Consider the following 25,781-nt stretch of genomic DNA (forward strand, 5'->3'; position numbering starts at 1 on the left):
GCAAGTGTGTGTGTCAGGCCTACAGCGTCTACTCTGCCAACTTCTGCCAGTGCACAGTGCCACTCATATCTGTTGTCACAGTAGCTTGCACGCAGAGTACCACTAATCGGAAAAAAAAATTGACAGGCAGAGGCAGGCCACCACGTTGTGGTCGTGGGGCTGTGATTCCCTTTGGCCCTAGAATAATGCCCAGTGTTCAGAGGCCACGTACCCTGAACTCGAAACGTTCTGAGGTCATAGTTGACTGGCTAACACAGGACACCCAATCTAGTACAGCTTCCGCTTGGAACCTTGACGCACCATCCTCCTCCAGCTTAGCTTCGGGCACCTCTCAAGTTACCACTCGCCCGCCTGCCGCCACCACCAACACAAGCACCACAGCCGCTTCACTTGATCTGTCAGAGGAGTTATTTAAACATCAGTTGGAAGAAATGAGTGATGCGCAACCATTATTGCCAGAGGATGTAGATAACAGTCTCAGTCAGGCAGCATTACACACATGGACGTACGGTGTAATGATGATGATGTTTTACCCACTGCTGCTTCCTTTGCTGAGTTTTCAGATACAAGTGAAGCGGTTGATGATGACGATGCGTCCGTGGATGTCATGTGGGTGCCCGCTAGAAGAGAAGAAGAACAGGGGGAAAGTTCAAATGGGGAGACAGAGAGGAGGAGGAGACGAGTTGGAAGCAGGGGGAGGTCGTCGCAAGGAGCTAGTGGCACAGTCAGACAGCATTGGCACCCGGGATCAGCCAGACAGCACACCAATCAATGCATGCTGTTGCCACCACCAGAATGCCGTCATTGCAGAGCTCAGCAGTGTGGCATTTTTTTGTGTGTGTCTGCCTCTGACAACAGCGATGCCATTTGCAACCTGTGCCAAAAGAAACTGAGTTGTGGGAAGTCCAACACCCACCTAGGTACAACTGCTTTGCGAAGGCACATGATCGCACATCACAAACGCCTATGGGATCAACACATGAGTACAAGCAGCACACAAACTCAAACCCGCCATCCTCCTCCTGATCCAGCATCTTCAGCCACGTCAACTACTGCTGTCCTCCTTGCCCCCTCTCAACCATCCGCCACTTCGTCTCTCGCCTTGAGCAGTTCCTGCTCATCTGCCCACAGTCAGGTGTCGGTCAAGGACATGTTTGAGCGTAAGAAGCCAATGTCACAAAGTCCCCCCCTTGCCTGGCATCTGACAGCTGGCTTGTCTGAACTCTTAGCCTGCCAGTTTTTACCATATAAGCTGGTGGAATCTGAAGCGTTCCAAAAAATTGAAGCTATTGGGTCACCGCAGTGGAAGGAATTTCTTTGCACAAAAGGCAATCCCCAACCTGTACTCGATTGTGCAAAAGGAAGTAATGGCATGTCTGGCACACAGTGTTGGGGCAAGGGTCCATCTGACCACTGATACCTGGTCTGCAAAGCATGGTCAGGGCATCACCTACACTGCACATTGGGTAAACCTGCTGACGGCTGCCAAACATTGAATGCGTGGCTCTGCAGAGGAGTTGGTGACACCGCCACGACTTGCAGGCAGGCCTGCTGCCACCTCCTCTACTCCTCCTACTCCATCCTCTTCCATAACCTCCTCGGGTGAGTCCTCTTCTGCTGCAGCGTCTTGCTCCACATCAACGGCACCCCCCCAGCTCCCCAGGTACTATTCCACATCTCGGATACGGCAGTGTCATGCCGTCTTGGGGTTGACTTGCCTGAAAGCAGAGAGTCACACCGGACCAGCACTCCTGTCCGCCCTGAATGCACAGGTGGATCAGGGGCTGACTCCGCACCAACTGGAGATCGGCAAAGTGGTTTGTGACAACGGAAGACATTTGTTGGCGGCATTGAATTTGGGCAAGTTGACACATGTGCCGTGCATGGCACATGTGTGTAATCTGATCGTACAATGCTTTGTGCATAAGTACCCAGGCTTACAGGACGTCCTGAAGCAGGCCAGGAAGGTGTGTGGCCATTTCAGGCATTCCTACATGGCCATGGCGCACTTTTCAGCTTGATTTGCGACAGCCCGACACGTTGGAATTCAACACTCCTAATGTTCGACATCCTGTTCCAACAAGAAAATACATTAACGACTATTTGTATGACCAGGGTGCTAGGACAGCCTCTGCGAAGCTGGGATTTTTTTTGCCACGTTACTGTTTTCTTCCTGGAGCGTGCCCTGCGAAGAGTGCTGGATCAGGCCGTAGATGAGCGTGAAGAGGAAGAGGAAGAGTTGTGGTCACCATCACCACCAGAAACAGCCTTATCAGCATTGCTTGCTGGACCTGCAACAATGCTGGAAGAGGATTGTGAGGAAGAGGAGTCAGAGGAGGAATGTGGCTTTGAGGAGGAGGAGGAGGAGGAATGTGGCTTTGAGGAGGGTGCTCGTTTTCACCTATCTGGTACCCGTGGTGCTGTACGTGGCTGGGGGGAAGAACATACCTTCAGTGAGATCACTGAGGACGAGGAACAGGACATGAGTAGCTCGGCATCCAACCTTGTGCAAATGGGGTCTTTCATGCTGTCGTGCCTGTTGAGGGACACTTCTATAAAAAGGCTGAAGGAGAATTACCTGTACTGGGTGTCCACGCTACTAGACCCCCGGTATAAGCAGAAAGTGCCTGAAATGTTACCGAATTACCGCAAGTCGGAAAGGATGCAGCAGTTCCAAAATAAATTAAAAAGTATGCTTTACACAGCGTATAAGGGTGATGTCACAGCAAAACGGGAATCTAACAGGGGAAGAGGTGAAAGTAATCCTCCTCCTTGTCACGACACTCCTTAGTCGACATGCCCTCGTGCAGTACTCGCACTCACCACTCTTTCTGTTTGGCACTGTTCTCATTTCCTTTCATTAGGCACTACACCTGGCCCTTGTTTAGCACCTATATATTCTGGTTTCTCCCCTCACTCCCGGTCAGATCATTATCCTCTATCCTTGACCCTGTACCTGCTGTTTCCTGGTTCCCGTGATTCTGGCTCCTGTGTCTTGTTTCCTGTGTATCCTGAGTATCCTGTGTTTCCTGATCCGGTGTTCCGATGTCCTTGTGGTCCTGTGTTCTTGTCTCTGCCTGGTCCTGTGTCCTGTGCCTCCTGTTGCAGTGTTCCTGCCTAGACTCCTTCTCCAGTGATTCTGACCTTGCTGCATTATTTCTGTGTGACCTGCTTAGGGCTTTGCCCCTTGATGTTCATTTAGTACTTGGTGGCTGCACTACCCTGACTAAGCCTTTACCTTTGCCTAGGACTATCGTGGACTCTGCCTGCTCTATTGTATATATATTGAGTTATTGTATATATTTGTGGCATTGTCATATTTTGTTTTGTATATATTATATGTGTGTGTATATATATATATATATATATGTATATATATATATATCTATCTATCCTTTTGGTTTTCCTTAATACATTTTCTTTATTACTCCATTTATCGTGTCCTAGCATTATTTCTCTGCTAAGTTGGTTCCCACACTTAAAGGGACAGTGCTGTTGCAGGGCAGCACCCCTTCATGTCATGACACTCCTCCCATGACCAAGCCGGCAAGGACAGGATGCTTTACAGACGTGTTGTTGATGGAGGACATGCGGAGCTTTTTAAGTCCTACGCATCGCCACAGCCCTTCGGGGTCCACCCTCAGAGAACGACTCGACCGATAGGTAGCAGACTACCTTGCCTTAACTGCAGATATCGACACTCTGAGGAGCGATGAACCCCTTGACTACTGGGTGTGCAGGCTTGACCTGTGGCCTGAGCTATCCCAATTTGCGATAGAACTTCTGGCCTGCCCCGCTTCAAGTGTCCTGTCAGAAAGGACCTTCAGTGCAGCAGGAGGTATTGTCACTGAGAAGAGAAGTTGCCTAGGTCAAAAAAGTCTAGATTACCTCACCTTTTATTAAGATGAATGAGGGATGGATCCTGAAGAGACCGACAGTGGGCAATACATTCGACTAAAAGGCCTGCTGAGGGGGACGTAACAGGGATTAAACTGATAAGAATAGTACTAGTTAACACACCACTCCTATCTGGTGGCACATTAGATTGCATGCGCAGTGCCCCAAATTTGAAGTAGGAGGACCGACCAAGCATCTTTTTCCATCTCCCGGTTCCTAAAATCGATGCCATATACACATCCCCTGATAGGGGACGTAACAGGGATTAAACTGATAGGAATAGTACTACTTAACACACCTTATAATAATGCAGAGAGAGGCAACGCAGAGAGAGGAGTCTGAAGAAGAGGAGTCAGAGGAGGAAGTTGGCTTTGAGGAGGTGGAAGACCAAACACAGCAGGCGTCCCAGGGGGCTTGTTGTCACCTTTCGGGGACCCTTGGTGTTGTACGTGGCTGGGTGGAGGAAGAGACCTTCAATGACATCAGTGAGGACAAGGAACGGGACATGGCTAGCTTGGTATCCAACCTTGTGCAAATGGGGAGTTTGCGGTTTTGCAAATGGACTGTTTGCGGTTGTTTGCGGTGCGTTAAACGGGGAGTTTGATCTGTCACTGTGAAGCGGGCATAACCCTTATACTACCTGATCGATACAACATCATACCTGATGTTTTAAAGCACGTTATTCCAAACAATTTAGGAATGTTAGGTGATTTATGCCCTTTATGGATTAAAACCAGACTCTGCATCAACTATGTAATTTTCTTTGGGAGTTTTGCCATCGATCCCCCTCCGGCATGCCACAGTCCAGGTGTTAGTCCCCTTGAAACAACTTTTCCATCCCTACTGTGACCAGAAAGAGTCCCTGTGGGTTTTAAAATTTGCCTGCCTATTAAAATCTATGGTGGTTCGCCCGGTTCGCCCGTTCGCGAACATTTGCGGAAATTCGCGTTCGCCAGAAAATTTTATGTTCGCGACATCTCTAGTGAGGAAGGCTGAACTTGATGGACGCAAGTCTCTTTTCAGCTATGTAACTATGTAACTAATAATCACCTTACTACAATGGATTATAAATGACTTCCTGCTTACTTACCAAGTGTATACTTTGATAGAAATCATTGTTACATACCTGGTATTTAGTACTTATTCTATCTCTGATTGACCTCAGGATTGCCTACTAATATGGCACAATGGTAGCTACTTTATATGGTAGATCATTCAGGTCTATAATATAGTGGATTTTGGAGTATGGTTTAATCGTATTTGTCATAGAAGGCTATTCATGAATTTCTCTGAAAGGACATGTAGCACATCATGATCTAAATATATTATGTCAGTAGCTCAGACTCCAATGAGTAATTCCTTCATTTTGACTCTCAGGAGTGGTTTCAGGATTGGACATATTAATTTATAAATAAAACAAGCCAACCTTATGTGACTCCTCATTAATATTCCTTCTTAGACCAATTTCCATGACTTTGATTCATCATAAGAACTGAATTAAATACTTAATATTTTTTCTATATTTCTCTGATCAACCTTAGTGCAATAAATTTACACAGATAACAAACTCCTCCACCAACATGTTTGACAGTTTGAAGATGAAAGACAAAGCCAACATCAAGAATTTGTAGGAAAAAACATAGACCACACATTTACTACAGCATCTACTGATAATATGCCCAGATGTTTTACAAACCCCTAAACAATCATAAAACCTTGCATGCACTGCGAGTATATCCACCATCTCACTCGTAAAATTAATTAAATAGTAAACATTACATTAATTATTATAATGGTTTGTCTGCTCTCATAGCTAAATATGTATCTATAGATTAATCCAACATGAGAAAATGAGATAAAATGCAGATAAAACATTCTATTTTTTTTTTTCTCTGATCAAAGATATCGTGGAATCAAGGAAAATGAAGGTATTTTTAGATCTGGACAGGAAAGGAGAACCAAAGCAAAATTTATGTTATTTAAATGTAAAATACACAATAGTAAAGCAAAACGTATAGTACTTACATTTAAAATGTGCGAACTATGTGTATGTGTGTATTTGTATGAGTGTATGAATGATTGTGAGTGTGTGTATGAGTGTGAGTGTATGTGTAAGAGTGTCTGTATGTGTGTGTGAGTGTATGTGTGTGAGTATGAGTGTTTGTATGTGTATGATTGTGAGTGGCTGTATAAGTATGAGTGTGTGTACGTGTATGCGTGTGTGTGTGTGTATGAATGTGTGTGCCAGGGTGTGAATCTGTGTGTGTATATATATATATATATATATGTCAGTGTGCTTCTGTGTCTGTGTCTGCGCACACATCTGTGTATGTGCATCTGTGTGTCAGGGTGTGTGTTTTTATGTCAGTGTGTATCTGTGTCATGGTGTGGGCATGTATCAATGTTTGTGTGTGTCAGGGTGCATGTGTGTATATGTCAGTGTGTATCTATGTGTGTGTATATGTCGGTGAATATATGAATTTGTGCGTATGTGTCGGTGTATTTATATGCATCTGTGTGTTAATGTGCATGAATATCTGTGTAAGTATGTATGTGTGTGCATACATCCTAGCAGTCAAACACCAGCACAACATACAAGCACACTCCTGCAATCTAACACAAATGTTACATACAAATACACCCCTGCATTCAAACACAAAAAGATATACAAACACATCCCTTCACTCAAACACAAATACTTCACACAAATGTACATCCACATTTAAAAGTGAACATTACATTCAGACACATGCCTGCAATCAAATGCAAACATCACAGACAAAAACACCCCTGTATTAAAACACAATACATATGAAAAAAAAAAAACACGTATACAAGCACCCCTTCAAACACCAACACTGTACATTGCACTATAGGGTCAGTAAATGTGGCAGTGCTGTACAGGTTTACAACCTAGAAATTTTGACTTGCGGTGCCTTGGAAAAATACTGAAATATTAAGGGCGCCTTGAACCTAAAAAGTTTGGGAACCACTGACATATACAATATAAATACAACATATTGGAGTGAATAAAGTTAGAGATATTTACAGATATATATAATATATAGACAGACAAGTTTATAAGCACGTATATTGGCAGACAGACAGGTAAATAGACATACATACAGACAGACAAAAGGATGAATAGATAGAAAGAAAAGTAAACAAACAGATAAGCACTGGATGGACAGATGACAGATAAATAGAAAAATACATAACGAAAGACAAATAAATAGAAAAGGAAATAGACTGAAATAATTGTACGGAGACAAATTTATCAAGCTAGTATTTTATATTGCTCTGCCTATTGCAATATATCTACTTTAACCTGAGATGTCTTCACTTTTATTTTATCAAAACATTCCCCAAGCTAAAGAACGATTCTAGATAAACAGCTCTCGGAATGAGGGAAGAGAGCACACATTCTAAAGACAGAGCTTGCTTTTACCACTGCTAGAGCGTCCCATTACAGCTGCACTGTATAAACACATCTGATTTATTTTTCAATCCTGAAACCCAACCTGGAGTGTGAATATTGTTTTATTCAGTAGCTCTTCTTGGTCACACATGTACCAAGTGTAAGGTTTCTTTCTACCTCACACTGCAATGTTTATTTCTTTACTCGGTGATTGTTTTAGCTGCATTTTGTATTTATATTATGATTGCTAAGTAAGTCTTCTTTCCATAACTGAGAATTGGCTGAAGTTCCGGTGACTGCATTCACGTGTGGACCCATATAGAACCTCTTTGTTTTTCTCCAGTTCCATTCCCAGCTTATGTTTCCTCAGAAAAATGGACAAATTTGATTCCACTGACATATGCAATTTGCAATAAAATGGAATGGTTCCACTGCATTAAACCAGGAGAGCTTGCAATGTGATCTAAGTTATAGGGAAGTTAAAGGACCACTAAAACAACCCTGGTCATCTCAATTTAAAGGCCTGTGTGCAGTGGTCCTGTCATTTTCACCATTCAAGGTAAAACATTGCCATTTTGCAGAATTGGCAATATTCATTTTAAGGGTTAAACAAACATCCAGTGGCTGTTGCACTGACAGTCCACTGCAACAACAGAGCACAACTCAGTCATGTGACATTGCAGCCCCCATAGTAAAGCATTAATTCAATGCTTTCCTACGGGGAAGCTTTGATGCATGCTCATTACTTGCCATGCATACTCATCAGGTCCCCAATGCTCTTCTGTGATGAGCATTGGATTCGACCATCTCCAGAAGAGGAGAGGTGAGCAGCACCTAAAGAGCCTTGGCAATGAAAAAAACATGAGTAAAATCCTATATTTTATTATTTTTTATGACAAGCAAGAGGGGATCTCTCTTAGCTAATTAGCTAAGCCCTAAGCCCTCCACTGTTAGGAGGTAGGGAGTGGCACACGGTGGACAACAGGTAAGAAGTCAAACCACTTGCAAATGGTTTGACTACTTACGTTGGGTTGGCACCATGGTCTTCCTATGAACATAACCATTATATGGTACTTGGAGTGCAAGTGCAAGTGAGAAAGAACAAACATATGTTTTTCTGAGATTTTTTATTGTTCCCATGCCAACTTTCACTTATTATGGAATACTCAAGAATCTTAATGGCTGTTTTCATTGGTTTCTATAATTTGCTATTTAGAAATATGATGCTTGTTAGTACTTTTGCTCAAAGCACTACAATTTCTGCTACAGTAAATACAATATATTATTATAGTTAGCTCTTGAAGGACCAGGAATGTTCTAGTTTACCAACTGACCTTAAAGGTCATATTCCAAAACCAAAATCGCCCACATTTTTAGATCCAGCAGGGTTGTGCAGAACAGTAATGGTTAAATAAGCAGGATACTCCATTCTGGCGTAGGGTGAACAGCTTTTGATAATAACAATAACAGGTCCTCAAGAGATTCAAATGATACTCCAGTCCCATACAGCACTTCAGCTTATTGAATAGCTTTATGTGTTCATTTTATGTCCTCCTGAGATCAGAAGATTTATAAAGACACCCTTGCTGTTAAAGAGAACCATCTGATTGGTCAGTAATGATGAATTTGCGGGATGTGGATCAGAGATGCAGCAATGAGACTCTCCTGGCACTGAAATAAAGGAGAGTTTACTTAGTTTTAAATAGGCATTAATAATGTCTAAATGGGGGAGGCCACTAATCTGAACAGTTTAAAGAACCCTTCAATGGTACCTTCTAAGTCTCACCCCTACACTGGTACACTCTAAGCCTCACCCTTGTTCACATAGTACTCAAACGTGACAAAAACATCTGTAGCTGCAGAAGCAGAGTCAACTAAGCCCATGAAAAAGACCACCAGCTCCACTTGAACTTCTGCTGTTACTTCCACAGGCACTGAAGCTCCTTTAACCACAGCTATTTCTTGTAGCCAGCCACGAAGCAACTAAGGGAGAGTTCAGTAGATATTTTGCTGAAGTGGTAGAGAAGAGTAATGGAGGCTTCTTGGTGGTGATGAATCTGGTGATGATGTCTTTCATTGTCCCACCACCACAGACATTTGTTTGTACCTTTCCTTGGAGAAACTAACATATGATTCAGCGGAATTACAAGAGGAGACTTCAGGGAGCAGAGGCAGCAGTCTAGTATATTCTGCACCTACTTTGCACTTTACTCCTGCATTATTGCCACCTTGCTTACGTGCATCACACTCTGCTGTTGAATCACCAGATTTCATATAAACAGTTGGCGCATCATCTCCTAACAGTGCTAGTAGCAGCTAACATATTGAAATTATGATCATTATGAACACTACCACCTCCATTTCTATTAACATTAGTCAACCAAATGCTAATATAGATGCTAGTAATGTAACCATGTCCACTACCACTGATGATAATCCACCTGCATCTTCATCAGCCACAAGGCAGTAAGTAGATGCTAATGTATTATGCCTAAGCAAAGTTTAAGTTCACTTTGCGAACCTCCAAGAAAGGGGGATTTGCTAAATAGAAATTGTGTTACAAGGAAGTGAGTAGAGGGAGAGTGAAGAGTCAACTCACCTAACTCACTCAGCAGGTGTTGGACGTCCGTAATGATATTTCAATGCTGGGGGGAGAAAATGGCCGCACCAAACATGCACATGTCTAACAGTAAGATTTGCAATTCTAACATGTAGCCTAATTAGTTCAGTTATTCACCCATTCCTGTTGACTCTGTTGATCAAAAATTCAGCAAAAAGTATATCTCGAGAATATTTGCTACCTATTACTTTACCAAGATCTCAGTTAATTCCCTTTACGAATCCATGGGTGGGGGTTATAGCATTTTGAATTGTAGTTCTTCCATCCACTCATTGGAATCCTATAAATCCAACAGCGAAGGTTTCAGTCCAGTAACATGTGTCCCTATGTCTGTTTTCCACCTTGCAACGTTTTAATGGATAAACAATAGCTTGCAGACCTCCAAATTACTTTCCCATTCATTGGGTAGAGCGCTTTGAACATGCAAATAAAATGTAATATCACCCGGCTGGGAATTTACCAATAAAGCAATACACTTGTAACCTTGCAAACTGATACACATTCTATTTGCTGTCAGATATTTTTAAGAGGTACTTTGCGCACTGAACAAGTCCCTGCTTTCTATCATTGACAGGAAAGTGGAAAGGGAACTGTCACATTTTGTTGTACAGGAAATTTTACACAATTGTCCTGGTTTCCTAACCCCTGCTGTACTCCATACCACCTACACCGTAAACAGCAGAGCATGAAGGTTCAGATTAAATTATATGAAAACTGGTATATGTACCTACTGTATCTACCTACAAATAACTGTTAAAATATTTTTAAGAGGCATGCCATGCTCTGTATGTATTTGTTAGTTATGTTTTACTGCTTTTATTCATGGTGACACCTAAGCACACACTCTGACAATTAGCCCTTGCACTCCCACTGTTTCAAATCATACACACGTTAATACACATTCACTTTCACACATTTGCAACACACACATCAACCTGTGTGCTTACATACACTGAACCTCGCATATGCATGTATACACACAAAAACACGGTCGAAAACACATGCATACAAAAAAAAGCAGTGTATATTCTTACATATAAAGACAAAGCAGACATGAATATACACAAGCACTGGTCTATATGCATTGATCAAAAGATTTTGCACACCAAAAGTTACATGCATACATACACATCCTCAATACATACATAAATACTCTGAACTTTATTGACATATGCATGAAGACAGGATTATTCACCAAGGAACGAATGTAGTCTGGATTGACAAAATTCTTTTAATGAATTTTCAACAGGATTTGCAGTTCTAATATGTACTAAAGGCAAATGTGGTTGAAATTTGATTATTTCAACTGAATGATTAGATTTTATACAGTATGGTCCAATGTCTGGTTTAAAATGTAATACCTGTCTCACGTGTATAAAATATTCTATTTTTCAAACATTAAATTTCAACTGGTCTCGCTGAAACTGCAAAACAGATATGCCTACATTTTGTTGGTAAATCCATTTAAATCTAAACAAATTACTATTCCTATCACCAGAATAAACTTTCTCTTACGATGATCCAGTGCCCCTCTATTTAGTAATTCAATATTAAATTAATTTGTATTCTCTTTCTCTTTTTCTCTTTCGCTATCTCTTTCACCAACAAGGTTTCAGCATTACACCGAGCCTTTGTGTAGCCAAATCACAGTTTCTAAATAATTACTGTACAGTTTTGTGGAACTTGGGGTGTTGCACCCCCTTCAATATGTCCGGTGAGTGCTGACAATTTTTTTTTTATTTTTTACACTTTTTCCTTAAAATAGAAACTATTATTCAAGACCTCCATGATCTATGTACACCTTCATATGAGTCTTTAATACATTCCACAACAAGTTCCACAACTTTTTTTTTTCTTCTCACATCAGAAATTGGTCTTTAATTAATGCCTTTTTATCTCAAGAATAGCTTCATCAGCTACCAAATCATCATTTGTTTTCTTTTTCTTTTCATTGCCTCGCTCAAATTTTTTTTTTTACATAAAAAAACAAAGAAAACTCAATAAGAATACTAAAGTGAAAAAAAGAAGAAGAATTAAGCAAAACAAGATATAAAAACAAGAAAAGAAGTAAAGTAAAAAGAAAAGTATAGGTGGAGGGGGGAAAGGTTTGAAAGAGGGGAATCTGCCTTTACCTATTCAAGAAATGTATATTAACCTCCATTAGATGTTAATCTGTCTATTCGGTTCCCATCCACTGGGTAAGCCTGTGCTCCCATACCTTAACGTAATATTCTCTCTTCCCCTAAGCTGCCCAATAGATTTCCTCCATGCCCCTCATTTTTTCAGCTCTCTGTATCCATTGTTCTTTGGTCGGAATCATGGATTTACACCAGAAGACCGGAATCATAGAATTTGCTTCATTCAATAAATAATTCAACGGTAGCTGTTTATGTTTCTCTTTGAAGGATATTTGTGAGGGGGTTAACTTTTTGATTGTTGGCAAAATCTTATATATGTCCCCTATGACATGCTGTCAATATAATCCCATGTGATTGCAATCCCACCAAATATGTTCCATATCACCCCGTTTAGCTCCACACCTCCAGCATTGATCACTTACCAATGGGCAAAATGTATGTACTCGATCTGGCGTCCTATACCATCTAGTAATTTTTTTTTAAAGAAAATAATTTTCTAGACATGCCCCCCATTTTAAACACGTATGACCAATCCTCATTAGTCATTTGAATATTAAGGCCTTGCATCCATTTCCGTTGAACGGAAGGTACTAGCCTTTCCGTAGCCCCTTTCTGTATTATGTTATATATACTGGATAGATGCCGTTTATTCAATGTCCCTGGACCACACAGAAGCTCAAATTGTGTTTTATCTCTTGAATGCCAAAATGGGATCACTGATTTTTTTTTTATCTAAATGCAGTAATGTCCCATTATATCTATACGTGTTGTCTTACTTTTCTATTGGGGAAGTCCCTAATCTTAGGGGGTGTTTCTTCCGTCAATAAACTTATTATAGGTGGATCTTCATCTCCTATTATACTTCTTAGTAAAGGAATACAGATAGTCCCGGGGTCAACCCCCAAATATCTTTAAAACGTCTCCATGTCTGCAATGTGTGGTTTATAAACGGATGTGAGGTAGGTAACAATACACTTAACTGGCAATTTTGCCAAGGTAGCGTCTGTAACCTAGCCTTTATAAAGCTCTGTTCCAAAGCATACCATGACTTTTTCTTATCTGTGGCCGTCCACTCTCTTAATTGCGTGAACAATACTGCAACGTAATATCTGTATATATGTGGGAGGCCCAGTCCCCCTCTATCGATAGGTAATGTAAGTATATTATAAGTTATACGTGGGGTTTTATTACTCCAAATAAACTATATAAGCAGGGAGTGCATATTTCTAAAAACTCTCTAGGCACTAATATAGGTAATGTCTGAAACAAATACAAAGCTTTGGGAAGTATCATTATTTTTATTATGTTCACCCTACCCATTAAGGAAAATAAAGGCAAATCCCATTTTTTAAGATCTTTACCTATATTTTCTACCAACCTTCCATAATTTAATATAATTAGTTCTTTATGTTGTACTGACAGCTGTATCCCTAGAAATGTTAAACCTGTATCTGTACACTTATAGTTATACTTCCTCTGTATTTGCTCTCTTTTAATCTTTTGCACCAAATTTTTCCAATTCCATCTGAACATAAGATAGCGTATGTAATGGTTCTGTAATGATAAGTAACACATCATCTGCAAAAGCAGCTATCTTGGCCTCTCCTCCAGTATATCTATATCCTTTAATATTTGTATTCCTTCGTATAGCCTCAAGAAATGGTTCTTGAAGTTCCATTTCTTGAAGTTCCACAACTTAACAAAGAGATTATACATTGTATAATGCATTTTTTCCTCTATTAAATTATCTTATATCATTGCTGCAATATAAACATCATAAGTTGTGCAGTATATACTTGAGTTCTCAGACTATTCTACCAATGTATGTTACTCTCACGTATGCTCCTCAATTATCCCAGTATGCTCCCCAATTATCCCAGTAAGCTCCCCAATTATAAGTTAGATGGTAAAAAGCATTACAATTCATCCAACTATGATTTTTTTTTTGGGGGGGGGGAATACTCAAAAAAGCCACAAAAGGCATCTTGCAATCTCTGGTTTGCACCAACATCCTACGAATTGTCAGACGATAATAGTCATTGTGTAAGGATAACTCAGCATGCTGCATGGGCAAGTAACATTTAGGCCTGGCTAGTAAGATATAACTTGAAAATGTCAAGCCTTAATCTAGACCATTAACTGATCCAGGCTTGGCATCCTTGTGTATTAGAAGTGCGGTGACATTACTGCAAGTACATAATTATGTCGATAAATACAGCTAGAGTAAGAACTACCTCATAATCTCATTGGTGACAGTAAATGGGGGGATAATCTTCCCTCACATAAATACACCAATCCTAATTTTATTTAGTTCCTCCACCATACTGTAGTTAACTAATTCCATACCAGATTCCTAGCTTTTTAACATAGCTTAGTTCACTCTACTTTCCAAATTAAATGTTCATTGCCCGAATTAGGCTTTTTTTTATTTGAAACAATCCTGTTATGTGTTAGTAAAACAAATGAAACCATTGCAATTAAAATATTTCAAATCGGGGGGAGGAGGGTGAGCGTGGCTTAGCGCTCGTGCTGAACGGTTGCATGTTGGAGTAGCTCCCGACACACGAGAGATACGGAGCAATAAATAAGTGGGCTACAGAGAAACAGACTAAATAACAATACTGGGTACCTGGAGTGCATGGTCACCCACAACAGCCTGGCAGACAAGCTACAAGAAATGGATAACTCCCTGGAACTGCACAGACCTAAACTGGCTGATATGGAGGACAGATCCAAAAGGAATTGGTAATTAATGCAGAACTAAACAACTACCTTCTGGACTTGTTCAAAACACTTACCCCAGAAATTCATAGAAAGATGACCAAAACACCTACTTACCTCCACCGCATGGGATGTCATAGCAAGGATCCATTTTTTCCACGCTAAGGAACGCATTGTCCAGGCAAGTAGCAACGCAGAGCTGCCAGAAACGTACCGCAACATTAAGATCTTTGTGGACCTGTCGGTGGAGATGCTGCAGTTTAGAAAAGCCTTATCATCAATCACCACAGCACTTCGTACTCAAGGCCTCAACTACAGGTAGGGATATCCGGCCACACTATTGGTTTACCACCAGGATGCCCTGTACTCCATCACTGCCCTGGCACAGGGTTAGCAGAAACTCTGAGACTGGGGTATACCTGCAACCGAACCCACAGGCACGGCGCCAGCTAAGATACCTAGAATGGGTCAGGACTGGTCTGTTAAGTGAGGCGGCCTATTGACTCCATGGAAGAGTTATATGTAACTCATTATGATGCTTCTGTAAATATTTATTTAAAATCTTACCTTAACCTGGGAGGGGGGTCATGCTGCAGCCCCTTGTGGTCCTAGTGGTGACTGCGGCAATGCTCCGACCTCATGAGAGAAACCCGGAGGAGCTCTTACCTGCTCCTCCTCTCCCTCTGCAGTTGGAGGCCAAATGTCCTCGGACACCATTTTTGCAGAGGGTCATAAAAATCTTTCTGAAGAGCAGAGTGAGGGAGGAGAGAGGGATAAGAAAAACAAACAAGCAGACAGTGAAAGATATTTATGACCCTAACAAACCTGTGTCTTATCTACACTCATGTCGCTTTAACCCCTGTATCACAACTCAACTTTGAATTCTATGTGTCATCTTGCTCAGAAATGCTTCAGACATGAGAAAGGGAGGTTCTCCCGAAAGCTTGTCATTAAAAAATTCTGTTAGTCCAATAAAAAAAGGTATTACAAGATACAAATTTTATCTGTATTTTACATCTACATCACTGGACTAATACGACTACAATCTCTCTCTCTCTCTCTCTCTCTCTCTCTCTCTCTCTCTCTCTCTCTCTCTATATATATATATATATATATATATATATTTTATATATATATATATATATATAAAATCTAGAATACATACAATGATCACCACAACATTAAAACTACCTGACTAATCTTGTGTAGTCCTCCTCATGTTGCCAAAACAACTCTGAAGAGTCAAGGCATGGACTCCACAAGACCTCTGAATGTGTCCTGTGTTATATTGACACCAATACATTAGCAGCAGATCCTTTAAGTGTTTCAAGTTGTGAGGTGGGGCCTCCATGGATCAGATTTGTTGTTCTAGCACAGATGCTCAATTGGACTGATATCTGGGGCATTTGGAGGCAAAGGGACACCTTGGCTTCTTTGTCATGTTTCTCAACCATTTCTGAATATTTCTGAAGTGTGGCAGGGTGCATTATCAGGGAACACAATTGGCATGAGGGGGTGTATACAGTCTGCACAAATCTCTAGGTCGGTGGTGTCAAAGTAACATCAACATGAATGCCAGGATCCGAGGATTCCCAGCAGAACATTGCCCAGAGCATAACACTGCCTCTGCTAACCTGCCTTCATCACATAGTTCATCCTACTGCTATCTCTTCCTTAGGTAAACAACACACATGCACACAGCTATCCACCTGATCTAAAAAAATGTGATTCAGCAGACAAGGCAACCTTTTCTTTTGCTCCATGGTCCAGTTCTGATGTTCAATTCCCCATTTTGGTGGTGGACTGGGGCCAACATGGGCACTCTGGCTAGTCTGCAAGTACACAGACACATACGGAGCAAACTGTGGTGCACTGTGTGTTCTGACACCTTTCTATCATGTTAAGTTAATCATTACGTTTGTCAACAATTTGAACTACAATAGCTCTTCTGTGTGCTCGGATAAGACAGGCTAGCTTTCACATGCATCAATGAGCCTTGGGCGTTCATAACCCTGATGCCGGTTCATCCGTTGTCCTTTTTTGCATCACTTTTGGTAGGTACTAACAACCACATACCGGAAACACTCCGGAAGACTTGCATCACGTTTTGCCCATTTTCAAAGTCACTCAGATCCTTTTGCTTGCCCAATTCTTCTTCTTCCAACACATGAAATTGAAGAACTGACTCTTCACTTGCAACCTAATATATCCCATCCTTTGACAGTTGCCATTGCAATGATAAAATCAATGTTATTCACATCATCTGTCAGTGGTTTTAATCTTGTGGCCGATCAGTGTATGAATTCATAATTCTTTCATTACACATTTTAGAGTGTTTTTATTTCATAACCTTTAAATATTTTCTTGGTACCTAGATCCCGTTTTTAATCTTGTTCATATTGCACTTAAGTCCTACATCTTATTAATACCACATATATTACAGCACTGTGTCGTAATACAGCATTCCTTCTCTTTCATTTAGTCATTTTCAGTGTTTTATAAGGCAGTTTGTTTTAACAAAAATGTCAGTTGTTAGTAAAACACACATTAAACTATTGCCACTAAATATGTTCTGAGTATAAAATATATAACTTTTTATTAACCTTGCATATCACTTTCCATGTTAAAAAGCATAGTTATCTAATTCTTCAAAAATACTCCTATTATTACAACCCAGTTTCTGCAATTATTTTTCTATTGCTCTTAAGTCTCAGATTAATATATGTTTAATTGTTATTGTTGTTGTAGGCCTTACAGACAATGAAAATGTCATATCTAAAAAATAATTTTATATATCTTCAAGGAAGGTCTTTAGAATTGAGGATATCATGACAAATTATGGTTGGTTGCAACTCAAAAAGACCCTGGAATGGACTGGACCCAACGAAAAACTATGGACCAATAGGCTTCTCTGTGGAACTTGAAAAACCATATGAGCATTTGAGAGGTGTAGTGGATTCAATAGAAGACAGGTCTTCCAACCTCCCATTTCTATTTCTACAGGCCAGTCTTGATTTTTAGATTCTGTCCCGACGTAGTTCGCAGGTGTGTGTAGCGGAGAGCAATGGTAGCAGGGCTTCTTCTCTGCTGGTTACTCCAACAGCTACTCAGGAACAAACAGGATACTTCAGGACAGCAGGCATAAATACAATATTATACATGAATATACCATCACCCTTCCCAATAACTGGACGAACCGAACCTTTAATGGCCAGGCTGGCCTTTTATGCAGGTTTTGCCCCAAAGGTTACCACCCAGGTGGACCTTGTGGGGCACCGATTAAAATATACATCAACCAGTAAAAACAGAGTTAAGTCACAAGACACTCCCATGCACTGCATACAATCCCTCCCCTCTGCTCAATTATCCCAAAACAAAACATAAAAATCACAATTTTCCTACTTTTCTGGAAACACCCCAAAAACATATTGCATATTCATAATTTCAACATCCCCTGATAACCCTGATCTGGGGGAGCAACATACTGAAAAATCACCCAGATCGGTTCAGGGGTTCGAAAGTTTTATGGAGGTCTTAGTTTTACCGACCGCACATGCGGTGTAAGCCGAGACTAGTTCCATGGGTTTGGGCATTGCTGTCGGTCTCTGTTCGAGAAGTTGAAATGCATGAAAGTACATAAAATTATGGTTTGTGTCTTAGTTCGTGCAATTCCTCTTGTTCGTGTAATTCTTTCTACCGAATGCCGCTCTGTTCCCTTGAGTTCCCACGAACGTATACAAGGATGGAAGTCTCTGCGATGTTAGTGCCGTTGAGTGTCCGATTTGGGTTCCAGTCACTTGATGACCAAACACCGCTGGTATAATTCGTATGCCAAGATGGCCACCACCACATGTTCGTATGACGAATGGCGGCCACCTAGGAGATCACCCAATTTGTTTGTGTGTTTGTAATCAGAGAGTGTGAACCAGGATGGGGTGGTTAATAGGTGCAGCCCCCTCCAAGGACACGTGGCGAGGTCGGTTTCGCCACACCACGCTCCTCGCATGGGTGGCCTGGTTGTTCGGTATTTAGTTTGTTTGCCGAACTATATAGTAGAAATAGCTGAACAGAGGGGTTTTACCGAACAACCAGACGAACAATATAAGATGATAACTTATTACTTGTTTCTACAAGTAACAAACAGTTGCAATCCCCAAAAAATAAAGCAACAAAAGGGTTATGGACAGCCTCTAGTATAAAAGGTGCCCATTCCGCTACAGTGTGTAATCAATTTCTCTCTCACAATATAGAGCATCATCTATCAATAACTAGTTAATGTGATTTTTTTTTCCCTGACATTAGCTGGGAATATATGCTTTCCTATATTATCTAGTAATTATATAAGCATCAGGCAAAATGACAGTGCACATGATCGTAAGAATGCTGCTGGCATGTGGCTGGATAGAGTTTTGTACTTATACCACAGAGGGATGCCATCTAATAGCTTTCTTGCCTTTGCACACAAGGCTAAAGAAGGCTACTGAATAAGGAATGACATAGGAGTCCTAGAGGACTAGCATAGTTCATTTAATGTGTAATTACAATGCAGATTGCATATCCATTTCTGTATTCAGCAGTTCCAAAATACCTGCTACATGTCTATAATATAGCCCACAAAGCACAGATGAAGTAAATTATAAACAAAGCAGAACGGCAGCTAACTTCTGACAGAAGAAGGTCCCTCATGACACTCGGTGAAAAAAGCATATGTAAAAAACAACTTTTATTACAATTTCCCTTGGAACTGTAAACAAAAAATATTGCTAATTGTTTATACAGATGAACTTTTTTTTTTAATAGTTTTTTTTTTTTTTTTTAAATAAAAGTAGTGCCTAAAATGTTCAATTGCCAACAATTCACACTTTCACACCTCCCGTATTTGTTACCCTGCGAATCAGGATGTCGGTGGGATGGGGGGAATGTGATCCCATCACTAACACCATTCAAAATAGCGGACAAACCTACAAAGGGGGCTGGTCTGCCCAAAGGATTGGCAGGTAAATGCATGCCAGGATGCCTTTCCATCATCCAGGCTGGCCCACTGAGGGCAAACCTTGCATGGAGCACTATTTTAGTTTTCTGTGCATTTACCTAATGCCCTGATCATATCATGAGTGCATCCAATGATGCTCTCATGCTTTGGTTGTTGAGACACATACCTGGTCTCCCAAAAGTCAGTATGGTGGTACAGAACCTGAAAATCAGGACTGTCCCACTGAAATTGAGACTTTCCTGCTGAAATCAGGACAGGTGGGAAGTCTGCACTTTAGCAAACAAATCTGTAGTTAAAGGTACATTGTAGGCACCCAGACCACTTCAGCTAATTGAAGTGGTCTGGGTGCTGTGTCCCTTTTGCACTTAGTGCTGCAATGTTAAACATTGCAGTTCCAGAGAACATTGCAGCTCTAAGTCTGCCCCCAGAGGGGACGTTTCCGGAATCCTAACAGACTTTTGCTCCATTATCTCATGGACCTCCAGCATCAGATTTTCTCCTTTGAAAGCATTGAATAATGCTTTCCTATGGGGAGGTCTAATGCATGTGTGATCATTGCCGTGCATGCGCATTAGGTTTCCCCCGCCAGCCGACGTTGGTAGGGAGGAGCGTGGGCGGAGCCTGATCCAGCACCGAGGGACATCGGCGCTGGATTCAGGTAAGTGGCTGAATGGGTTTTAACCCCTTCGGCTTTGTTTTCCTGGTGCTATAGGATCCCTTTAATGTTTCCACAACCCTTCTAAACAATATGCAGTTTAGAACCATAAACTAAGTAAGCCCAGAAAAAAACATGTATTTTTAATATTGTTATAGTTTACCTCGAGATAACAAGTTGTCTTCTGTAATAAACAAAGAGAATGTTGCCATTTTTTCAGATTTTACTCCACATATTTTTGTGGACTAGCTCTGCAATAGTCTACTATTTTGTAATACAACTTTTTATGGAAATGCTTTAACCCCTTAAGGACACATGATATGTGTGACATGTCATGATTCCCTTTTATTCCAGAAGTTTGGTCCTTAAGGGGTTAAACTATATTTTATACCTATACGCTGATTGCTTTGTTTTTTGTTACTGATTGTTAGGGAAAAAAAGAAGTAGAAGATATTATGGTGCTTCTCTTGTCAGTGTATATAGCCACTTCTCCCTCATAAGTATATTAGCATTCACAGCATCATGGGAATCGGGACACCGCTACTGGTTCCATTGCTGTTCATCTCCGTGAGCGCAATTCACAACATTATTTATCATTCTCTTGTCTCCACATCACTTCATATATTTTACTTAATAAATATTTGCTTGATGGATGGGATAACATACAATAACATTTTTATTTAGAGCTGAAGTGACTTTTATTGGAGAATTGGTTAATTTGGGAGCTAGACAAATGTATTCAATTTGAAGGTGATAGGTGGATGATGCATGCTCTATATTGCAATTACACGTATGTGTGAATGAGGAGTCATTTTCAACATCGAGGTATTAGGCATGAATATTAGCGAATATAGTAGGGATCTTGCTGTAATCTCCAGGAAATTAAATCCAAGCTGTTTGGTCTTTGCAATAAAAATGTCAGGAAGATTCAGTCTTTCCAGCTATTTCAATGTGTTTTACAGAAAAAAAAAACAAAAAACATACAGTATATAAAACAGAATCTAAATACGCCTACTTAATGTATGTCTGCACGGATAAATCCCAAGACCCTAATTGACATGAATTAAAGTAAAATAATATTATCAATGGCAGGAACATATAAGGACATGGAAATACTTTGATGATATGAATATCTCAGTGCTTCATTTATTTAAGACGATTTTTTACTTTGATGATAATGGTTTGAGGCGGAATGACACGGATTGAATCAAGGGGAGATTAAAATGTTATAGCCTCTCAGTAACATTACAGGCTGCGAGACACGTCTCCAGTCTGTCTCTTTATACGCTGGGTTAGTTTTTATGACAATATCAATGTACTTAAAACAGGCCTGCGTCTTAGCAAAGTCGTTTAGCCTTACAATGAGGTGAAAACACTCATTGAATAACACGTTTTCTGATTATAGATGGGCGTAACAGTCCACTGTGGATATAAAATTCAAAAAAAGACTCTGGGGTTTGTTCATTAAATAGTGACATATTAGAGAGTACCGAATTTCAGGAATTTAAGATTCAGAAAAAAATTATACAAACTGGCTATGAATTTGTTTTTAATTTTTTTTTTACTTTAGCAATAAATGCTACATTTTTTTTTCTTTGACATGAACTAAAATATAACTATAAACCGATCAAGCAGATTATAGATATGTTTATTATTACAAATTCTGCATCATTATAAGTTCTTTAGAGAAACAAGATGACTGGTAATATATTGTGCATAAGAAGAACTTGTGATGTGTTTATCAAGGCAATTTTGTTGATTTGATTCATTTTAGGCTGCTTGAAGCCAACCAATACTTGCAAAATAGTATGAGAGAAAAATGCCAATTAATATTGTCATAAACTGAGATTGAAAGCCCTTTGATGTTGCAAAGGTTTCCTTAGAAAAAAAAAGGGTAATTTGTTGAAGAACCAATAATAAATAAATAAAAAGAAAACGTAAAGTAATTTTTAAAAAAAAGAAAGCAGCCACTGGCTGAATTGCCATCCCCTATTCCAAGCATGGCGGTTAAAGGGTTACTCCAACCACTGTGACCGCATCTGCATTTAAAAACTTGGAATGCTGCACATACCGAGATATTTGCACATTTGTGCCACGCGCTAGTTACTCCCTAGCAAACCTGACTTTGGCAGCCGATCTCTGTTCTGTACAGTGAAATGCCAATTCTGTGCATAAAATACTTCCACGTAATTAGCTTTGTTATTGCAGGAAGAATTTGCAAGAGGAAGCATTTGTCTCCCCTTCGTTCCTTCACTGAAGAATTTCCAGCCTCCCTATACCCTCCGTTATTTTATTTTAATTTGTTTTTTATTTTACCTGCCTCCGTCCCTCCCTCCCCTTACTCAGAACAGGTGCATAAGCTCTGAACTGGTTAAATGGTCCAGTCAAAGGCTTCTCTATGAGAAACCTTTGATTGAACCATGTGACGGCTCTGACAGATAATGGAGAAAAAGGTGTTAGGACTTCAAAAAAAGGGGGGTGGGAGTAGGTTTTTAAGGTGGTAAGAAAAATATACTGGGTTTCTGCTGGATTACTTATTCACCAGAAAGACTCAACAAATGGTCTTCACCAGTGATTCCCAATCCAGTCCTCCCCAATCCACTCCTCAAGTGCCCCCTAACAGTCCAGGATTTAGAGATTACACTGTTGTGTCTAAGGTGTTTTTAATAAAGAAAAAAAAACACTTTAGACACAACACGGCAATCCCTAAATCCTAGGCTGGCAGGGGGTTCTTGAGGACTGGTTTGGGAACCCCTGGTCTTCGCTATCACCCCCTGACAATGTGGTAGAGCATGTGCTAACAAGTAGAAGGCCTTATGACCTACCATTCCCCTGTTCTATGGACTGTAACATGATGGATAAATACAATATTAGACTAAATCCTGGGAGTGCTACATTTCAGTTGGTAGACTGAGCACCAAATGGCATGAAAGCCTAGTCTGAAATACACTTTGTTTCATTAATGCAAATAAGTAGATGATGTGATAAGTTACAAAAAATAAAAAAAGCAATCCAAGTGAATTCCTTGAATAATATTGAAAAAGCGTAGATACAATGTATATATAATGTTTTAACATTTAAAATCCTGTAGCGAGTTGTTTTCCTTCACCACCACTTCATTCCAGATTCTTTAATTGAAATGAAGTTATTGTGATGTCATAGAAACAAAATCAGTCACGGCTTATTGACCTCCGTCCTAAAATATCCCATGGTGTGCCATGCACCTGGTCTAACAGTGGCACTTGTTATAGAAGAATTGGAAATACAGCTGCAACTAGTAAGATGACATCACCACAGCAGAATGATCCCCACAGTGCTGACTTGATATATCCCAAATTTCCTAAAAATGAAATAAATTAATAACGTTTCTACCATGTTTATCCCTCCCTACTTGATCTTTTATTACTTAACCTCAATAATAATTTAATTCCATGACTTCAGTATATGCTGCAAATTAGATACATATATCAAACCATTTAAGGAATTATTCTAAAATATATTGCAAACATTGTTAGCCACCATTTAAATTTTAGCTTCCATGAATATGTAATAAGTTAGGAATTTATCAATAAAAAAAAAATGTAGGCTTAACAGCAATTTTTCTTTTCGCCAGAGAAACCAGTCAACAGTCAATGTTATTGTACGTTCACTCTTATTAAATCCTGTAGAGGAACCCCCCTTTTCTGAAGATTAAAGGAATAATCCAGGAACTACAACCATTAGAGCTCACTGAGGACAGACATAAGGAAGCTCCTAAGCAGGAGCTTCCATTAGCCCTCAATGCTGGCCTTTGGTTGAAAAAAACAGCGTACTGTAGTGGTTATGGTGGTTTGAGTGTTCCTTTAACCTGCAGACTGCATCAATACAGAGATACCTTTAACTCTAGAGGAAATAGCACATTTGGCATCTGGAAACACTTGGAAATCTTTCAAAATACTCTGCTCTAGGATTGTTTTCAGGGCCATATGGGGTAAAAAACTAAGCTATGTGCCTGTCAGACTTGCACTGAACCATCTCCCATGCCATTTAGTACCCAGTGTGAAAGAAATATCCGTAATTTTAAGCGCACAAGATCCTGCTTGTCACTTACAGCTGAAGGTACTAATTCAATTACAGAATATAATGCTAATGAACCTTCCCAGGGTCTGTATGAGCTTACGTCTTCCATGGGTCATCCAGATGTATTTAATGTGTTTCTGGAAAGACTGTAAATAAATAGGAAAGTTGATTAAAAAATGAACTCCGACATTTATTTTTTACTTTTCGGAAAAAAAGGAGAATCAGCTGTGTATAAACTAATTATTCACAGATACACAGCCGGGGCATTTATAGGTTTATTTATTCACGAAGCAGACTTTCAGTCTGTAGATTCTGACATGTATCCATGTGTTTGACACACATATATCTGTTTGAAATGCAAAGTGAACTAAAAAAAAAAGGGAGACTAAAAGTTTAACCATGCATGTGCCAAAATCACTTTGGATGCCTGTTTTGATACACTGAATAGTCCTCATTCAAATCAGAAAAAATGTATATAGCTACATTATTCTCATTGATTTACTAAAATTTTAAAGTTAAAAGGGTAATTCACACATGGACCTGTGCTCACTCTGCCTAGAGGAGTATCAGTAACACCTCGCTGATGAGGCCGAAATAAGGCCGAAAAGTTAATCCGGGGTTACTGTAACTCTCGTAAAGAGAGAACTTGACGGCATTTCTAATCTGGAATGCCTTTGTGGGTAGGATCAATCTAATATGTATCAAAAGGTTATTTCTGTAATATCACAAGTAAACAAAAACGATTGAGACCTGAACTTGGACTTATTGAAATGCAAGCTATTTAGCCTCTTTATATTTTTGCCCATTCTCAGAATTCTCATATTTACTAAAGTTTTACACTATTGAAATTTCTGTTTCTGCAAAATTAAGCTAAAACCAGAATATACGAACTTGTAAAAATTTCCACAATGCCAGTTATTAAAAGGTTCCAAATGCATTTGCTCTAGGGTGTAAGGGTACCTGTGGTTCTTTGCTCTTCATGCCATTGTGTGCATTATGATTTCTGCAGTGGCATTGCTGGGGGGGGGAGTTCTGACAGCCGCTGAGGTGAGAGTCTCACCTCTCTGTCAGAACGTCCCTGATGATTTTACTTGTTTCGGGCAGCTCGGCTGCTTGCCTTAGGCAGACCTCAGACCATAGAGAGGGAGAGTGAGGAAGGGAGCGGAGCGGGAGCGCATATTGCGGTGTTTGGGGTCACACCTTAGAGGCAGAGCGTAAGCAGAGACCAGAGCAAGTGCATTGAGAAGAAGACAGAGCAAGCAAAGGTGGAGCAAGGCAAG

The 25,781-nt window shown here is 40.2% G+C and overlaps 1 long non-coding RNA gene across 1 annotated transcript in view; it reads right to left on the reverse strand.

Annotated features, from left to right (window-relative positions):
• The window catches only part of LOC134582803 (uncharacterized), a 62,598-nt gene extending 37,023 nt beyond the window's left edge, over positions 1-25,575 (reverse strand). The window contains exons 1-2 of the long non-coding RNA XR_010086274.1: positions 25,562-25,575; positions 24,602-24,647 (exon numbers count right to left, since the gene is read on the reverse strand). This is a non-coding gene — a long non-coding RNA (uncharacterized LOC134582803). The remainder of the gene's footprint in view (positions 1-24,601; positions 24,648-25,561) is intronic.
• Positions 25,576-25,781: the final 206 nt, after the last annotated feature.

Source organism: Pelobates fuscus, chromosome 13, assembly GCF_036172605.1.
Source record: "Pelobates fuscus isolate aPelFus1 chromosome 13, aPelFus1.pri, whole genome shotgun sequence".
NCBI lineage: Eukaryota > Metazoa > Chordata > Amphibia > Anura > Pelobatidae > Pelobates > Pelobates fuscus.